The 14598-nt window shown below is 36.0% G+C and overlaps 1 protein-coding gene across 4 annotated transcripts in view; it reads left to right on the top strand.

The window, feature by feature from the left end:
• The window catches only part of LOC134857118 (uncharacterized), an 83523-nt gene that overhangs the window by 18347 nt on the left and 50578 nt on the right, over positions 1–14598 (top strand). Inside the window, exon 1 of one of the 4 annotated variants that reach the window (XM_063873489.1) lies at positions 3360–3798. The exons of the other annotated variants lie outside the window; for them this stretch is intronic. The gene's annotated coding sequence lies outside the window, so the exon portion shown is untranslated. Of the gene's footprint in view, positions 1–3359; positions 3799–14598 lie in introns of those variants that run through there. 4 annotated transcript variants of the gene reach the window in all.

Raw genomic sequence — 14598 nt, 5'->3', positions numbered from 1 at the left:
TCAATCATTCAAGTCATTTTTTCATTTTCTCTTATTGATACTTTTTGATCTGATTTTCAAAAACGTTGAAAGTTTTTTATCCAAAGCAAAACTCAATTTTCGAAATAACATTAAATAGAAAAGCTTTTCAAATCACCTGAAATTCCTCGAATAAATTTAGGCTCTTTTCCAGTTTCCCACCCCTTGTAAAATCACAACATACGAAATAAAGCAGTTCAAAAATTCTTCACATGGAATTTTTGCATGAAAGAAATGTTGTAAAAATTTGATCACGTGTTCACGCTGACAGGTTCTGATGCAGTATAAGATGAAAACTTGATGAAATATATTGAATTTCAGAAAAAAATAAAAGTGGATTGTAAAAGAGCCTAAATTTATCAATTTTTATACCTATCTTCTCTCTGGTGCTTATTTAAGCATATCCTCCCCCTTAAACTCCCTGCCCGTGGAGATGACTAATCCATGAGTGTATCATATAATTTTTTATATGACACAACTGAACCTAGCCTCCTTTTCCACTCCCTGCAATTCAATTTTTTTCTAAATTTTTGTATTTTTTTATTGTTCCGACTTTCGATACGAAAGTAACGGAATATTTGTGCTCGGGGTGAGTTTTTTTTCTTCAGACAAATTTCGATTTCTTAACTAGCCATTTTTGACGGAATGTTTTAAATATCATTCAAAAGGTATTGTGTCCTGAGCTTAAATTTGAAAAGATATTTCACCTGTGATCAGTGAATGTTATGAGGGTTTAAAGATTGCCGTTTTGGCCATTTTGACCAATTTTGGACAATTAACGGGCGATATAATTCGCGCTATTAACGCGTAAGGGGAGATTTAATCCGTCTTATAAATCGTTCTAAATTGGTTGAACAAAGCTTATTTGCCATAATTGATTTGCTACGAGGAACGAAATCTCTCTTTTTGTACTTTATATGGCGTGTGGGGGGATGATTATCATAAAGAAATTTCAAAAAAATTTCAAAAAATTTCAAATTTCATAAAAAATTTCAAAATTTCAAATTTGAAATTTCAAAATTTCGAATTTACTGCTGCTCCATAAACCTTAAAGGCAGTCGGAACATTCAGGGCTTCGCCCTGATACGAGCAGTCTTGTTTGTCTTGCGTGTTATTATGGCTGAATACGTGATGTTACAATTCTGACAATGTTAAAAAGTCTTTAAAAACTGAAATTCAAATATGGGGGACGGAGAAGCCGACAGTAGTGGTAAACTAGGGCAAAATTTTCTCCTCGCCATAAATTTTTTGACTAAATTAAGTTTAATTCTTAAAATATGTTATTGAATTACTTCTTTTTTCCCAAAATTTATGGCACTTTTAAATTATCAGAGTTGACTACTAAATTCGAGGTGTGTTTTTAGTTTTCTATGCACAATGCATCGTATCGTGCTTGTGTTTTTAAATACCCTTACATACACTGGTACTACAATTATAATTGAATTTAACTCAATGCAAGTGATAAGCGTAGATTTCAGCTCTGCTTTTCTTAATTATTGAAAAATTCAATCACGGATCACATTAAGTTTTGTCAACGGCAACTGATTGAAAGCTAATTTGAAATTAGAAAGATATTTTTTGAGCTAAAAAGGCATAAGGTTTGTCATAATTACTAAGATGTGTTTATTGAATTTATTGATTTCATTCGGAAGGTTATAATTTATTCTGCCCTGATTTATAGCCATATAAGTTCTCTACCGGTTTACGATAGGCCATATTAGAAACTATAAAATGACCAAGACTTTGATTTTTGGAAAAATTTTCCTCATAAAATAACTCATTATCTGAAATCTAAGGGTGGACGCAAAACTATAACAACATATTGAAGACTATTAAATAATACTATATTGAAACTTAAATTTTATCCAAAACCTGTCTGACAAGTCTACATGTACTCCAAACCCTAATAATCCAAACCCCTCCCACCCATAATTACTCGGCGACTTCGGGATTTAAAATCAAATATTTCGGAGAACTTCTTTGTTATTTAAAAAAAGAAAAAACATATGGGGAGCAAAAGTAAAGCTTAAAAACTTCTTTACACGAACGCAATAAGACATTTTAAGATAGAACAATATCAAAGTGCCCCATATATAGCCCAAAAATTGTAAGTATGATTTACTCTTCTAAGTTTTGGCGTAGGTAATTTTAGTTTGTTTGACTTCCAATATTAAATAAGACTTTGAGGCAGAAAAAATTTAGTCAAACATAAAATTAACAACTTGTGCATACTTCATTCGAAATGATCATTCGGGTTTCGCTTTCAGCATCATAGTTAAATTTTTTCAAAATTTTAAACATGCAATTTAGGTAGGCTCACTGGTACGGTGCGCAGCAGATCCGTTAGGAAATTAGTAGAAAATCGACCCCCACTATACATATTAAGATATTGGTCTGTAGAAGAAAATGAAGCAAAAAAGACATTGTTTGGCTATCAAACAAAAATGAAATCATTCACACCAAAACTTGGCAAGTTATACCATCTATGATTTTTTTTGGGTTACAAACTTTTTACTAAGAAACTCAGGAAGCTTGATATTTTTCAGAATTTTATTATTGAAATTCATAACAAAAATCTTAAGTTGGGTTGAAATAAGACAAAAAATTTTCCCAATAAATACCAGGAATTTTGCCAAAAATATATGGTGCAATGGTTCAATTTTTTTTCAGTGAAGTTAATCAAAAATTACGCTACAATTACCGCGTCAAATGCTAGCCCAGAAGATCGAAATGATGAGAGCGTTTTGAACATTCAGAGCGTTTTGAACATGCTGCATTCCCAAAATAATTGTATGCTTCATTTGAAAAAACAGGGTCAAGTTCTGAGGTTGAGATGAGAAGTGTTCTTCTACTTTCTCTTCAAGTTCCTCGCTGCTTAAAAATTCTGATGTCAAGAAATAGTGACTTTTTTTGTGGGAGTAGCAATTTTATAACAAACAAATAAATCGTTCGGTTGCTTACCATTTTTTCCATCCTTCTGATATTATTGAACAACCACAATGACCACTACATACTGAAACTTTTTTAATTTTCTACTAATTGACTTGCAAATTTTGGTAAATTTAGGTAAACTTAGGCAAATTTAGGTCTGAAAATGGAGCTTGTTACGCCTTGTTTGAGAAGATTTGATTAATGCTGGGAATTTTTTCTGTTACAACAAAAATCGGTCATAGGAGAAAATTTTTTAATTTTGAAAATTTTGCTGTTTGACTTTGATGTATGGATCGATTTAGCAATGAGAATATCCTTCTAGTTTTCAAAGTAACCTCATCCTCTTTCATCAATTTCTTTTCATCGATCGCATTCAGAATTTTATTTTCCCTAAGGTCCATCAAACTGTTCTCAGATTACTTTCTATGTTGCACAGAAATATAAGGAGAGTTGGATAATCCTTTGCGATTGACATTGTTTTCATTATATTTGGGGGTGACTGTCAAAAACCCTTAGACGAATCAGCTTTGTCAGGGCTCTTTCAAAGATATTCTTTTAATTTGAGTGATATAGTCAAGAACCCATCCTCAATTATCAAGAAACCTTGCTCAATTATTTTTACTTTGCCCGCTTCAAAATGTAGCCCGCTTCTTTCATTCCCCAATTTTCATAAAACTGTCTTCTGTCGGAAAAAGGAAATTATCTTGTAATTTAGAAATTTTAATTGTAACAAGAACTGACGCGTCTCTGCATATCCTGGTATCTAGGTCTAGAATCTAGAATTTAAATCAAGTTTTTTATAACTTTTTTCCCCACAAAGCAATTATATAATTAAGTATCTACCATCAGGTAATTGAACAACTTTGAATATTTCATGCTTAAAAAATTCTAATCCACAATAGTGATAATCAATTCGTTCGATTTAATTTTCATTTTTGAATAGCTCAATTTAAATTTGACAGCTTCGAAAGCAAAAACAATGCATGTTAAATTTCGAGTGTTAAATTCCAGTGAGTTATCTTTTAGTGAGAAAATTTTTTAATCGAAGTCCGAATTCAATACATAATGTGACTCTAAAGTTATTAAATCTGAGAAACCGAAAGCAAGAACATTTTACTACGGAGAATCTCTGATAGTTCTTGCTGAAAAAAAAGTACGCTTTTTTGTTCTCCAGGGCACCGTTCTGTTAGCCTTCTTTGCAATTTTCATGCCTCATAATCAAGGGTAGATTTTTTCGAGGGAGGGCAAATTTTCAAAAATTTGTCGAAATATTTGTCGAGCTTTTTTTTGTTTGGGCCGACCAAATTGATTTTCCGACCTCCCCCAAAGCCCAAAGGACTAAGAAAAAAGACTCTGTTTTGTCTAAATTTTTCGCCACATTTTGAAAAAAAAAACAGGTCAAAAATGCCCTTTTTATGGGCTCCCCTCAAAATTAGTATACAATGGCGCCAAAGACGCCTTTAGAAAAACTTTAGGGTTCGTTAGCCAAAAATGGATGTCTCAAAATAGTACAATGGGGGACCCTTTGGGTCGGCAGGGGGTCGAATACCTGAGGGGGGGGGGGGGGGCGTCTTCCTTAAATCCGCTGGTGGTTGTAAACTACCCGGGTGGACAAAAAAGCTCGTCATTTGATTTTCGTTTATGAAAAATTGTTTGTTGTATACAATTTGCCAATTTGCGCAATCTTTTTTTAAAAATTAAATCAGTCATTTTTTCGAAACCCTGACGAAAAAGCGTCCCCCCCCCCCGCTAAATCCGCCTCTACTCATTATCATGTGGATCAGTGGAAAAACTGAGTGCCTTGGGCAAACTTTTATGACTACATGCCTCGCGCTCTTGACCACCCGGGAGCCGGATGCCCATCAATTTGACAGCGTGCGACTTGGACTCTTATTGGACGCCTAGTTTGAACCTGAAACGGTACACGGGAAAATTTCAACTTCTACGATTCTAAAATCAGCTAACCCTGCAGTATTTTAAAAGTGAAGCGGTGTTAAATCCATTTTTCTGAAAATTAAGCCAATTAAAAGAGGGATAATTATTGGAAACCTAGCGAACAGGGTTGCATAAAAATCTGATGTTTATTCTCGATTGATTTAAATCCGATTTTTATTATTTAACCTTGATTTTTTCGATTTTTATTGGAAACATTTTTGTTTCAAGTATCAATTAATTTACGCAAAATTAATGATTCAGCATCCGGAAGAAGAACACATGTTACCCATATTTTTCTATTCACAGTCAATTTCTGAGACTGGAATGGATCAATCCGAAAGTGCTGAAAAATTTTTCCAGTTAGAAGTGTGCTATGAAAATGCGAATTACGTGCCCAATATAAATACTGCAAGCTGGGTTGTATGTTTACCGCGGCACTCGGCAGGATAACACAAGGATTGATTTTTTTGATTTTTATTCTACGATTAAAATCCGATTTAAATCATTGATTTAAACCAAGTTGATTTTAATCATGCAACCCTGCTAGCGAATCAGCAGCGGATTTAGGGGGGAGGGGCGTAAGGGAATTCGTTTCTCCTTCTCTCAGAGATTCGACTCGCTGAAGACCCAAAGGGTCCCCTTTGTACTATTTTGAGATATCTATTTTTGGCTGACTGACCCTAAATGCGCCAAATAGTGCCTAAAAACTCCCTTTTTGGCCTGTTTTTTCAAAATTTTGCCTGCGATGTAAAAAATTTGGCCAAATTGTGGTCTTTGTAGTGATTTGGGAAAGCTCAGAATATCAATTGGGTCGACCTAAAAAAAAGTCGACAAACTTTTTGAATTTGTTTTTGAAAATTCGCCCCCTCGGAAAAATCCTAAATCCGCGCCTTTAGCGAATAAAGATCTCACTTTCCTAAGCTTCCAATCTTATTGCTTTTTGTGACCTGGTCCACTTGGAAATTCCAACTTGCTTCATTAAATAGAGAAATTCGTTCCATATTTTAGTCCTCTTATATGTTGCGTTTGACACGTTCTACACAAAGTATGCTTTATACTCTAGGAGACTGCGATATGAGCACAAAGAGATGATTACTGTGCAAGTAACAGTAGTATTGTATCGTGTCCCGGATCCTAAGGGGGGGGGGGGGGTCCTTCCTAAGGGGGGGGGGGGTCCTCACGTAAAGCAAAATCCTAGGAAAGGGGTCCTTAATTTTTTGGAGGACCCCTATCCTAGGATTTTGTAAACGAAAGAGATTTTCCACCCAAAAAGCAGAAGACCCCCTACTTAGGATCTTGCTAAGTTTAGCTTAACAACAAGGGACACGATACAAAAATCTTTCTAATTCCAAATTTTGGGGTCCTAATTATTGGTCCTGATTAATTATATGAATCATATTAATTGTTATGTTTGTTTAGGGTAAATGAACTTTCGACCTAGTTGAAATTTGTTAGTGAACGGAGAATTGACTTTTATGGTATATAATAAAAATTCGCCGGCCATTTCGGCAGCGTAGCTTAACTGTTGGCAGCAGTAAACTAATTCCTTAACTTGACCTAAATTTTATGGTGAAAAGGCAGTACATTGAAATTACTCTCAAAAGGCGGCGGCCGTTGCTGGGCAAAATATACCAAATGATAAATTTGACAAATTTTGAAATAAGAAAAATGAAATTAGAGGGAACTTGGTGTACTGAAGATATTGATAATGAGCATTTACAATTAAGAGTGTTTTCAACCGCAGAAAAAAACTCATTTTTCAAATTTAGTAATGAACGCTACGTCGTCTTCCTCGAAAGGGCAAAGGAAATTTCAAAGAAAGAATACGAGTTAATTTTCAAAGAACAATTTTATTTGAGTGAGCTTCAACAAATCTCTTGGTGCATTTCTACAAAACAACAGTATGGTACTGTAAGCGATTTGAATTTTGCTGATTATGAAAACGTATTCGACTATTCGTTTGATTTTACCTCAAAAAGGGTTGATAAAGACTTGGAGAGAAAAATCCGTCTATGTTTCAACAAGCTATCAAAATACAAAAAACTTCCGGTGGTTTATTTAATTATTTACCACCGTTATCTTAATGAGACTAAATGGTATTTGCAAGGTCACTTTTATTTCCACTGGCTTGAAATTCAGCAGGTTGGAGAGGTGTTGGAAAAAATAAATAATGAAATTGCAAAAAAGCAGAGTAACTCCTATTGATTTGAAAATAATTCACGAAATTTATACGTCTTTGAAACAAACTTATCCTGATAATTCTAACCGACGCAACTATTTTCTAGCTGCATGTTCTCTGTTTTTTGTTAGTTCTGATAACCTTAACTACGACATTTTAATTAAGTTGAGACCTTATGGTGGCTTGATTGGTATTGATAACTCTTCCTTGGACAAATACTTGAAAAATTCCAAAATTTTACGATTGCACGCTATTTTGCACGATGCGGCCGGATTTATACACGAATTTTATCAACAGGTTCCCACGTACTGTTACATGTTGCCCTGGAACTGTAACAACCGCTTATTGGGACATTTGAGTGGAATAGCGTTCTGCCTTTTCATTAAGTTGAAAAAACCAGAAGTTTATCATTTACTAGAATGCTAGGCGAGAGATCAGTTGTGCTTGACGTGGAAGGCTTTCGTTACAAGAAAAACGCCTTTGTGGTTAAAGAATTAGCAATAACAACTTCAGACTACAGCGATCGACTCATTTTCCTACCTCCAGTGAATTTCAATATACTACCAAAGCTTGAACAAAAAGCTTACAACTGGTTAACAAATTATTTACACGGTCTCCATTGGGAAAACGGTGATTATCTTTATATAAACTTGAATCAAATACTTCAGAGTTTTGTGCTGAGAAATCCCTGTGCCGTTTTTTACGCTAAAGGAAAAGAAAAGACAGAATTTTTGGCCAAGTACTTGGACCGAAAGATTGAAAACCTAGATGATTTGGGCTGTCCTCGGGTTGAAAACTTATATTTTAAAAATTATCCAAGTTGCAATAAACATATTCCACATTACAACTCCAGGAATCATTGTGCCCTGAAGAAAACCAAGGTTTTTTATGATTGGTTGAAAAATGAACAACAGCGAGAGATCAGCAAAAGTGGAGACATACCTATCACCAAATTCAATGCTTTGTGCGTGGATGACTCCAGAGGGTGATATTAAAATTTCATTAACGAGAATAGAGCGTATTGATTGCAGTGGCCAAATTGTTCAGAGGAAGGAGCAAATAATAATTTCCGAAGAAGAGTTGTCTACGTTGAAGAGGTTTTTTCCAGTTATTGATCAATTTGTATACTTCCAGAGATTCAAGTTTATCAGAAATGTTAGCCAGCAAGTGAGGAGTATATCTTCCCGAACTAGTCTTAGTACCCAAACGTCAGCCAGGAGTTCAGATGGATCTAAACAGCAGTGAATTGCCAGATGAGATTAAGACGATTGTGAAAGAGGATACTGTGAAGAAAATAATGTACTACAAAAAAACTGCAAATATCCCAGCAAACTTTGTTTTAGAAATGCATGACATAAATGATAGAGAATTCACACGTTATGAAATTTTTTACTGTTCTCAAAAATAATTTAATTTTTTACAAGCTTCATTCACAGAGAGAAAAAGTCTAACACAGTCTGTAGAATAAATAGTTTCTCAAATGTCAGAAGCAACAACAGCAGTAGATGAACCTGACGCAACATTAGTAACAGAGCTTGTTTATAACGAGACAAACAGTGAAAAAAAATCATGGAAGTTTTGTAACAATGTAACTTTGCCAAGGTCTGAAGTAGTTTTTGTTGCGCAAATGGTAGTAATTCTAATTTTACTAACTTTCTGCATTCTCAAACTTTCTTTCACTAAATTAAGTTGCGAAGAAACGTCAGTTTGGTTCTCGATTTTATCAGGCTTGGTTGGTTACGTACTACCAAACCCAAGAATATGAATAAAGTGATTGATACTTCGACAAGAATTTTTATGGCGATAGTGGGACCTTCAGGATCCGGGAAAACTGAGTTAATTTTGAAACTTCTGATGGGAAATACTTTTTACCCTAAATTTGGAACCGTTCTATATCTTTACAAAGAGATGCAACCTGCATTCTCAGAAAAAGTGTCTTCTCGCGGAGTGAATGTGGAGTTCAAGAAATTCGACGGATTCGAATCTGTGAGAAAATTAGAAAATGTTCTTCTAGTTTTCGATGATTCATGTGAAGACATCTATAATGACAAGGAATTTGTTAGGTTAGCGACAGCGGGTAGACATAGAGGGATAGATGTAATATATGTTAAGCATAACTTGTTTCAACAAAGTCGATGGTCGCGTACGATTTATTTGAACACTTCACACATCATTCTGTTCAAATCGCCTCGCGACGTTCAGCAACTAGATCTTTTAGGAAGACAATTGAATGTATCAAAATTTTTGAGAAACTGTTACGAATTAGCTACCAGAGACTCTTTTGGACATCTTCTAATCGACTTGGACCCCCGTACATCAGATTGTTTGAGATATTGTTCAAATATCACACTACCTGGGCCAACAGTTTTTTATTTACCCTTATCTGAAGCAGAAACTACTCCAATCACAAATGAAAAAGAAAAACTTATCTATTCTGCGGCATATGGTACAACTGAAACCTGACCAGCTAAGAAGATTAATTAGAAAAACTTCAAATCGTGAGATCATAACACTTATTTGTGAATGTTTGCTCAATGTAGTCAATGGAAACGTACCCGTTAAAATCGCAAACATCGAACGATTCGAGACAGCATACAAATACTTAATAACTCCAAAAACCAGTGCTGTCAAAAAACGTGCGATTATTTTAAGTAAAGAAGGCTTCCATTTAGTTCGACAAATACTTTATTTTTGTTACAAGTACCTCACAACTTAATGATGACTGCTGAAGAATTCATTCTAAGTCCGAAACACTTATATGTTAAAGAGCAGCCACATGCTGCACGTGTTCTTCATGATAATAATATTAAACATAAAAATGCTCAACTGTCCTATCTTAATCGGCTTAGACCCCAATTACCTCCACAAACTAGTAAGACTACTGCAACGAAGGAAACATTTACGGATAATGTTGAGCCCCAACAAGAACAGCTTAAACTGTTAACGGACGATGAAGAAGTACCGGTCGAACGTGTTAAAGACGAAATACTAGAAGAGAAACACAATAGACAGACCGAAAGCATTTTAGGACAGTTACAAGTTTTAGAAGACAAAAAATTTGTTAGAGCAAAAACCGTACTTGAAATCATAGAAAATTCAGAAAGAGTAACCATAAACCGTGACAATGAGGTGATATATGTAGATAAAGTACCAACAGGACTTAAAGCTACAATATTTTTATACGACATACAACAACCAACGAAAAAATTACACAATCCGGCGTTCATTAACATTTTAACTGCTCTCAACTTGAATGAAAACCTGGTAATAAATCGAAATGCCAAACACGCGGTTCAGTCAGCGTCTTTTAACGCTCAAGAAAAACGAGAACCCGGACCCTCAAGAACCCGCTCAACATCGCCCACTTGGCAGGAAAAAAGTAGTGCAAACCTTAAGAGAAGTAAAAAGCACAAACGAAAAAGTCTCAGCGGTAATAGAAAAACCCGAAACCAAAAACGTGAAAAAGAGTCAGAACAAGGCTCTGACTCATACGGAACGCCCCATAACGATTCAGATTCTCCAACGTCAGAAAATACGAAGGCGCAAACAAAACAATGGGAAAATTACCAAGATTGAAGAAAAATTGTTGAAAACTAAATACAGTGACAAAGGTCCCGCGTTATTTGGTAGTGTGAACAACTTGATAAAAGCAAGCAAATTGTCGCGAAAGAAAGTTAAACATTTCCTTCATACTGAACCTGCTTACACGAAATATCGAACTGTGATCCGAAAAACGCCGCGACTCAAGGTCATAGTTTACGATATCGACGAAATCTGGTCATTAGATCTGGCCTTTGTCGATAAACTTGCCCAGTACAACCATGATGTTAAGTATCTGCTTGTTGCAGTTGACTGCATGTCCCGCTATCTCAGAGTGCAACCCTTGAAATCAAAGTATGCTACTACAACAGCAGAAGCGTTCAAACTAATGATAACGACAAAACAACCGGAAAAAGTATGGGTGGACAAGGGCACAGAGTTTAAAGGGTCCTTCGAAGCATTATGTAAAAAGAAAGGCATAAACACATATAGCACAGAGAGCGAGAAAAAGTCCGCATTCGCTGAGAGAAATATCCGTTCCTTGAAAAATCTTATTTATAAGTACTTGGAGGATAAATGGACTTACTCATACATTGACAAATTGCAAGACTTTGTCAATGCAATTAATTCGAGAACAAATCGTGTCACAAATCTTGCACCAAATAAAGTAACTAAAAAAGATGTTCCTCGCCTGATTTCATTAAGAGCAGAACAGTCTTTGAAGTTAGTTCGACGTCCAAAGCTTTATGTTGGTGATTATGTTAGACTTGCCAAAGTAGACATACGTTTTCGCAAGGGTTACAAACAATCGTTCACCGATTAAGTGTTTGAAGTTTTTGACATACCAACACGAATTCCCCCAACATACAATTTGATTGATTCTAACAGAGAACCGATTGAGGGAAAATTTTACGAGTCTGAACTAATTCGCGTTCTGGAGAAGGACAATCATGACTGAGGGCACTTCCAACAGCCTTTTCACCCATAATGTTCCCCCTTCCTTCACAATTACCCTAGTTTCATCTGCATCAATGAACGTTTTTAAAGATAACACTCTGGCCAACTTCAAAAATCTCCTGAGTGAAGAAATAAATTTGCAAGGTGAATGGAGAGTAGCAGTTACAGAAATTACCTTCCCTACTCAGATAAACAACGTAACTGACAACAACATTGTGTACTACAAAAAAGATCGGGTTATAGCAAGCATGAAAGTTGAGAAAGACAAGATCTCCAGACCTTACCTTGGAGAAACAGCAAAAATAACAAAAGGAGAATATACGAGCATTGATCAAATACTGGACGAGATTCGTCGAAAGACAGAATTAGAAAAATTGGATTACGTAATAGATCCAATAACCAAACATCTTTCCTTATGGCTGCATTATTGGGAAGGTATAACTTTTTCAAGCCCGCAAATTCCTAGCCTACTTGGATTTAAAGGCGTCAGAGATGGAACTGGTTATCATATAGGTTACAAACAAGGAAGCACGAAACATAGCACATTCTCTACCCAAGATCTTATTGCTGACTATCCCGTTGATGTATGCGCCGGTACTCAGCTTATGTTTATTTATCTGGACATAATTCATTATCAAATAGTCGGAGACACAAAAGCACCCCTTTTACGAGTCATTGATACAAATCGTCGAGTGAAAAACGGTTACGCATGTACAATTGAACCGAATCATCGTAAAGTGTTTAGTAATTTGGATTTTAAAAAACTTTTGGTCAATAATATTTCCAATATTTCTGTGAACTTGCGCACAGAAACTGGAGGACTTGTTCCTTTCGCTGGAGGGGGAAAAGTTGTTCTGACTTTGAAATTTCAAAAGTTTAGCAATTGATCAAAATGGATTCATATTACCACAACCAAGCAAACCTACCACATTTCTCGGGGCATTATAGACAACGAGGCAGTGGCTTCGGTGCATTAGCCTTGGGAATAGGAAGAGTCGCACTTCCACTGGCTCGAAAATTTGTGATACCCGCGGCTAAAAAAATCGGAAAAGAACTACTTCTTCAGGCAGCTCCAGAACTGATAGAAGTTGCAACAAAAAGAAAAAGTCCTAAGCAGGCACTCAAAAGCACCGTTAGAAAAACAATCAAAAAGCAAGTAGGAGGAGGAAGTAGATCTCGGAAAAGTCATCCGAAAAGAACGACGGCGTTTAAACGAAAAACGAGACGCGTCATTCCCAGAAAACGAACTGCACAGAGAAGTCGCTCCGATTTCTTTACAAGGGTTAAAAATGATTTCTAATTTAATCCCGAGTGAAGCAACTCACAGCTCCTTGGACTTATTTGAGAAACCGCCTTTACTTGTCACTTTTGAAAATGCATTTACCCAAAAAATTGGACCTTCCTACTCTCCTGATGGTCCTATGCTCGAGTTTGAAGTACTCGGCGACAGAAATAATTTCATCGATCTTCAACGTACTCGTTTGGAAATAGTTGCACGAATTGTTCGAAGCAATGGAAACGTGCTTCGAACGCATGCTACAGAGGCGGCAAACAGAGATACGCCGTATTTTGTTAACAATCCTTTATCTTCATTATTTTATGAGTGTACACTGTCTCTGAATGGTGAAAAAATATCAACTACCAATGCTAATTTTGCCCATAAAAGCTTTATTGAGACCGAGTTTTCATACGGTAATGATGCCAAGAAAACATGGTTGGCTTGTCAAGGTTATTATTATGAAGAAAATCCATCAGCCATTGACGGTGCTGGAAGGAGAGCTGATGATGTTACGGAGCGTAAAGGTCTCGTTGCGGCCTCGAGCGAGCTGAAGCTATTTGGTAAAATTGCTTGCGACTTTTTGTCGTGTGACAAGCATCTACTTAGCGGTGTGACAATAAGATTGTCTCTTAGACGTTCTCCTAATGATTTTGTTGTCATATCTGAAGATGCAGCTAAACACTACAAGGTCCGAATAATCGAAGCTAACCTCTATGTCAGAAAGATGACTGTGACTGACTATGTTCTCTCATCAATAGAAAAAACTTTGTTGAAGAACCCGGCAATTTACAATTACATCGAAGTAGTACCAAAAACGTTTCTCGCAACTGCAGGAGTACAAAGCTGGCGACAAGAGGATGTTTTTGCAAAAGAACCTGTTCGAAGAATGATAGTAGCAATGAGCATAAACGAAGCATATTTGGGTACTAATAGAACAAACCCTTTTCATTACCAGAAATTTGGGTTGAATGAGATCATTGTGTACAGAAACGGTCTACCCATTGCCGGAACTCCCATCTCAACATCAGTCAATAAAAGAATTTATTACAATACGCTTGAGGCTCTTGATTTTGTTTTAAACACTAGTCATGGAATCAGTCTCGCTAATTATGATAATCATTATATTATGGCTTTTGATCTCAAGTCTACTCAGGAGGCTTCACACGATTTTATTCATCCTGAATTGACCAATTGCACTATTTCGGTCGAACTCAAGTTTGACGCAGGTCTCGGTAATAACGTCGAGTTATTGTTTATGGGAGAGCGTGCATCAACAGTTTATGTGCGATCAGATAGAAAAATTACCAAAAACACTCTTATGACCTAAGATAGACATGGATAATCTTCAACTAGTAGAAATTATTAACCGTTGTAAACATTTGAAACATCGCTTTAGAGGTGTTTTTCCGGCAGATTTGCCATGCTCTTCAGTACTGAAAAACGATAATACATTCATGATTATGAATGCCTCACCATCGGATCAACCTGGAACCCACTGGTTGCTTTTTGCTCAAGCTGGAGGACAGATATTCTTCGCAGATCCTCTAGGTAAACGATTTTGTGATTATCCCCTCGTGTACAAGAATATGCGACGTACAATTCACGAGGGAAATCAGCTACTGTTGAAAAAACCAATACAATCAGCTGATTCAGTGTTATGCGGACTTTATTGTATTTATGTTGCTCATGTTATAATTACAAACAAATTTCCAATAGGTTTCAAACTTAATGATCATGATTTGATAAGATTTGCCAAACA

The sequence above is a fragment of the Symsagittifera roscoffensis genome, chromosome 1 (genome assembly GCF_963678635.1).
Source record: "Symsagittifera roscoffensis chromosome 1, txSymRosc1.1, whole genome shotgun sequence".
Taxonomy (NCBI): Eukaryota; Metazoa; Xenacoelomorpha; order Acoela; family Convolutidae; genus Symsagittifera; species Symsagittifera roscoffensis.
The sequence above is the reverse complement of the archived record's forward strand: the minus strand, read 5'-3'. Positions and strand labels throughout refer to the sequence as shown.